This window comes from Aethalodelphis obliquidens, unplaced genomic scaffold, assembly GCF_003676395.1.
Source record: "Aethalodelphis obliquidens isolate GAN/ISIS:26980383/991018 unplaced genomic scaffold, ASM367639v1 scaffold42, whole genome shotgun sequence".
Taxonomy (NCBI): domain Eukaryota; kingdom Metazoa; phylum Chordata; class Mammalia; order Artiodactyla; family Delphinidae; genus Aethalodelphis; species Aethalodelphis obliquidens.
In genome coordinates, this window is record NW_020837986.1 from 5593017 (window position 1) to 5599016 (window position 6000).

Below are 6000 nucleotides of genomic sequence, written 5' to 3' on the forward strand. Positions count from 1 at the left end.
GCACAATCCTTTTCACGTATCAACTGATTTCATGCTCTCAACAACCCCAAGAGGAAGGAACTATTATTGTCCCATTTCTACAGATGAGAGAACTCTGTGGTTATGTGTTTTGCCAACACCACACAGCTCTAAGTCCAGGCTTCCTTTCCTCTGTACCACGTTGTGTTGCCTATTATAAACAGCTGTCTTCTTTGACCTTCTTTATCGCCACTGCCTGAAACCTACCTCTGCCCCCACCTACACCCCATGGTGTGTTGCCTGTTATTCTCAACTGCTGGGTTTTTTTTTTTACCTCCCCCCTCTCTGTCACCTGAAAGGCACAGTCTTCATCACCTCCCCCACTCCTCTGAAGTCCCCTCCTTCTCCCCCTTCCATGTCTTCAACTGACCACAGGTGGCTTCTTTGCAGTTGCTTAAGCACGTGTGAGCCATGCAAGGGTTTCGTTTCCCCTTCCACTCTCAGCTCAGCTGTGCCAGCCTCCGTGATCCTTGCTGGCGCTCCAGCCCCTTCTGGCAGAAGGCCTTGGCACTTCTGGAAATGCCATACCTGAAATCCAGGTAAGAATAAAGAAAGGGATACCCAGTTGAGCACCTACTTTGGGCCAGGCCTCATGCATGGCCTGGGGGCACAGACTCCAACCTTTAAAGGCTCTAGCTTCCAGCTTCTTCCAGGTTCTTCCAGGTTCTTCCAGGTATACTACTGATGGGCACCTGGAGGCTCCAAGATGATTGGTCTGAATCCATCTGCTGCCTGTCTGTGGAGGGTTGGGGCCCCTCTGCAGCTTGGCTAAACTTTAGCTGCCCCCTGAGCCAGCAAAACTATTGCTCAGAGCCAACATGAGAAACACCTGGCTGTTGGTTAACCTCTTCCTCCTCAGCTCAAATCTCAGACTGGCCTGATGATTTTACTTAGGTTGATCACAATCACACTTTTGCTCTTAGTGTGATAAAGTAGTAGATCATCACAAAAGCAGTTTATAAAACTGTTTACCAAAGCGTAACATACATGCAGAAAAGTGCCCAGATCAAAAGTATGCAGCTTGATGGACTTTCACCACCTTAACCCGTCTGAATAACCTGTACCCAGTCAAGAAACAGAATTTTCCAGCACCCTGAAACCCCCTGCCCTGTGTGCTTTCTTCCTCTCCTTATCCCTAACATAACCACTATCCTGATGACTTCTAACAGCATGGCTTGGTCTTGCCTGGTTTTGTCCCACAGAAACAATTTCAAGAGAAGCAGACCATCCTCTGGCCTACCCCCTAGACACACATTTTGATTGATTGACTGATTCAATTAGTCATTGACCAGATGTTGACTGTGTATAAAATGGATCAAAAATCTGAATTAAACCAAAGACCTGTGGCCTCAAAGGGGCTTTGGCTGTAAACTAACCCTCCACTGGGCCTCCAGAATCCCAAAGTGTGTTCTTAATAAAGGGCCCAGAACATGCATGCACATCTGATCACTTCCTCTAAAGTTCAAGATCTTATGTCAGTGCAGTTTTTTACTTTCTTTCTTCTTGATTTTATTTTATTTGTTTAGTTCTGAAGGAGGGAAATTAGAGACTCTGGGGAGGACCCTGCTCCCCGCCACCCCAGAACTCCAGCCTTGATCACCCCTAGATGGAGAAATCATCATCTTATAAGGCTATCTACTGCATTTTCCAGGAAGATCTGGCAAGTGAGCCTTAAGCTGTTAAAAACATACATACTCACACACACACACACACACACACACACACACACACACACAAAACCCCAGAAGCTTTCTCGCTTTAGCTCAAATATGCTGCAATTTTTGCTTACTGATTCTAGCCCTGCCCTCTGCAACCTCCCAGAATTAGTTAATTAGTCAATTCAGTAATCAGGTTTTGGGTGTTTCCTGAGCTCCAGGCTCAAAGGCACGTGAGGTGGGGCTTCCTGAACCCTGAATTCTTCCCATGGGGATCCCGGGATTGACTGACTCGGGGATGTGGCTAAACCAGCATTACTAAAGAACATTCCACTGGACACTAATCCCCAGAAATGCTTTACGAAAATAGAGCTTTGAGCTCAAAGGAGTTGGGCAAATGATCCAGGCTCTCTGGTCTGTTTCTAGTATCACATCTTACATTCACACAGTTAAGACTCTGGGAGATGGGAAGCATAAAAACTGGGCTTCACTTTGTCAGTGTTTTAAAGACTTATATGACTTAGAATCCCTTTTTCTACAGAATGCCTATGAGAACTTCTCAGAATTAGTGTCCCCAGAACAGGACACAGGCCAAGCAGCTTTAAAGTATCCTCCCAAACTGTACTAGCCCATGGTGATACTGAACACTTGAAAAGTGGCTCTTCCAAATTGAGATGTGAGGGTAAAACACACACCAGATTTCAAAGTCTAAGAAGAAAATCAAAGGTTTTTATATGGCTTATATATTGAAATAATACAATTTTTGAAATATTGGGTTACAATGTACTATTAAAATCAACTTCACCTGTTTCTTTTTGTTTATTTATTTATATTTAAATTAAAACTTTTTTTTATTTAATTTTTTGGTTTGTTTGTTTTTTGTTTTTTTGCGATACGCGGGCCTCTCACTGTTGTGGCCTCTCCCGTTGCGGAGCACAGGCTCTGGACGCGCAGGCTCAGCGGCCATGGCTCACGGGCCTAGCCGCTCCACGGCATGTGGGATCTTCCCGGATCGGGGCACGAACCCTTGTCCCCTACATCGGCAGGTGGACTCTCAACCACTACGCCACCAGGGAAGCCCTATTTTTATTTTCTAAAAAATATTTTGTGTTTTTAAAGGCCGTAAATTTTTTATTTATTTATTTTTAAATTAAAAAATTTTTTTATTTTTGGCTGCATTGGGTCTTCGTTGCTGCACGCAGGCTTTCTCTAGTTGCAGCGAGTGGGGGCTACTCTTTGTTGCGGTGCGCTGGCCTCTCGTTGTGGTGGCTTCTCTTGTTGCAGAGCACAGGCTCTAGGAGCGCAGGCTCAGTAGTTGTGGCTCGCAGGCTTAGTAGTTGTGGCATGCGGGCTATAGAGTGCAGGCTCAGTAGTTGTGGCTCACAGGCTTAGTTGCTCTGCGGCATGTGGGATCTTCCCAGACCAGGGCTCAAACCAGTGTCCCCTGCACTGGCAGGCGGATTCTTAACCACTGCGCCACCAGGGAAGTCCTCTTTTTGCTTTTTAAAATGAGCCTTTTAGAAAATGCAGAGTTATGCATGAAGCATGCATTATGCTTCCATTGGAGAGTGCTGCTCCAACATTCTGAGATGCTGGGCAGGCTTTGTTGGCTGAAGCAGGAACATGGGAGAGGGAGCATGTGGGTAGCCCAGTGGAGGAAGTACAGGGGACTCTGGGAATTCACTGAAGGGGCAGCTCACAAAGCTTCAAGAGAGGCCGGTCAGGAAGTGGTGACTAAACTGACATGTGAAAGATGAGAAGGAGTTAAGCAGAGGAAGGCAGAGAACATAGCAGGTGCCCAGGCCTGGAAGTGAAAGACAAACTGTTGAGTATTCCAGGATGTCTGACGCTTGGGGGGCAGAGGGTAGGTAGTGACCCAATGTGAGACCAGAGAGGGTAGCCCGGGCCAAGATTTGGAGGGCCTGGTAAGCCGGGGCAAGGGGTTTCTGCTGGGAGGAATGAGACACCACTGGAGGGTTTTCAGTTCGGTGAAGCTAGGCAGAATTGCGTTTTAAAAAGATGACCCTGATGTTTGCATGGGGCATAGATGGATGTAGGGATAAAATAGAGGGAGAATATCTATTGAGGAGTTGATGGAGTCATTGAGAACTTTGGACTACTCTGCGAACCCTGAAATTAAGGAAATCCAGTGTCTGGCAAAAGAGTCAGAGATGAGACCACTGGTCAGGGTTACTACTTGGAGATGGGACAAAGGAGAGGATGGAGTCAAGGTTGATATCCCGTTTCGTTTTTAATTTTTATTTAGTTTTACATTTTTTGGCTATGCCACGCAGCATGTGGGATCTAAGTTCCCCGACCAGGGATTGAACTCGTGCCCCCTGAAGTAGAAGTGCCAAGTCTTAACCACTGGACTGCCAGGGAAGTCCCCTGGGTTTTGAATAGTGAGGTTGTGATGGGAAAACAGAAGGCTGTGGAGGGAAGATGATGAGTTTAGGATCGTTCAAGTTGAGGGTGAGAAGAATGTGGGGTATACAAATGGGGATGCCCAAGATGACGTGAACAGCCAGCTCTGGTTCTTGAAAGAGATTTAGGGGGTGGAGGTAGAGTCGGCAGGAAACATCTCCCCTGTGGCCCTCAGGTGCCTCATATGCACAGTGGGGACCTGATCTATTTCCCAGAGTAAGGGAAAATGATTAGATGATGGGACACGTTGAGTGTGCTGGGCCCCACATGGGCTCACAGTAGGTGCATAGGGAGTTCTGGTTCTTTGTTTCAAAAGGTCTATAAGTCCCATTTCCTACATGGTCAAACACACCAAGTTCTTTGCAGATACCACTTCCTCCTCCAGTACCCACAGGACCCATCTCTGTTTTCAAAGTCCCCAGTGCAGTGATGGGGAGATGTTGCTGGAAAAAGTTGTGGGGAAGGGGAGTGAAGGCAGCTTCCCCCTGCCTGGGCTATCCTAGAGCAGGAAGGGAGAGAGCAGTCGGTACTGTGCGGTGGAGAAGACTTTGTACCAGCAGACCAGAGCTACGCTACCTGCCCCAACCCTGCCACCAGCAAACCAAGAAGACTTGCCCTGTTCTAAGCCTCAGTTTTTCCACTGGCTCAAGGAGGGACCTTTCCTGGTTCTGTCCCTGCCTTCTCCTTGCTCCCAGAAAGCCTCTTCCCTTTTCTTGACCCACGGAAGACATCACTTCCTTCAAGACTTGGCTCGCTGTGGGCCTCCTGGCGGCTCCTTCCTGGGGTGAAGGGCCAAAATCTTGACAAGATTAAGAGGTTTTGGGACTGGGCCAGGCTGGGAAAACAGGAAAGATGACAAACCAAACTCCCCTCCTCCTGGGGGGTTGTTTATTTCAGTTTTTTCCCTCAGCTGAGTTTTCTGGATGCGTAGTAACCCTTGACATTTCATCCAGTGCCCAGCCTCTGGCCCCATAGCACCTAGTGCCCCTCTCACCCATAGAGCTCATGGAACGGGCTTGCTCCCGTGTCCACTTGGCCAACTGCACTGAACTCCTGGAAAGCAGGAAGAACACAGATGTATCTAAACCGAGAGCCTAGCGTGATCCAGGGGAGGACGTGTCCTCTCCCACAAATGCCTCTCCAGCTCCCTGGGGTAAGCAATGTTCTTGCCACGTTCAGCCACGGAAACTGAGGCTCAGGGAAGCAACCCCTGTCACCCAGCATGTTGGCAGTGGGTCTAGAAACGGGGAGGGCTGGAAGGGAGAAGGACGACTCATCAATGAAAAGAATGTCCTTTGGAGGCTGAAGAACCTTGCTTGGTTTAAATTCTGACTCTGCAACTTCCTGCCTGTGGAATTCAGGCAGGTTCCTACAGGGAGGCAATGTGGGGTAGCGGTTAAGAGCACAGACTCTGGAATTGAATGTCAGTTCCGCCATCTGCTAGTTATGTGACTTTGGGCAAGTTCCTTCGCTTCTCTGCACTGCAGTTTCCACAGCTATAAAACGTGATAATAATAGCTCTGACCGCATAGACATGTCGTGCAGATTAAACGTGATAATCCATGTGGAACACTTACCACAGTGTCTGTCCCAGGGGCCGGTTCCATCTGTGTCAGCTGTGTATGGATGCAGACCTCATTGACTCTGGCCTCACCTGTTCCCCAGCCTGTCACCTGTCCCACTGGTGTCTCACTCAGCCCTTGGTGTGTGGTAGGTACTCGCTGGCTTGCTGACTACAGGAGTGGTTGGGAATTGACTCAGTGTTTCTGAAAACAGGCTTCTGACAATGTGTGGGAGGAGGATTCTGAAGGACAATTTTCGGGAATTTCCCAACCACCCTGAAAGGGGTTGCTTTTTGCACACTAGTATGAACTTGAAAATATTTCCAGACGGCTTTTTCCTC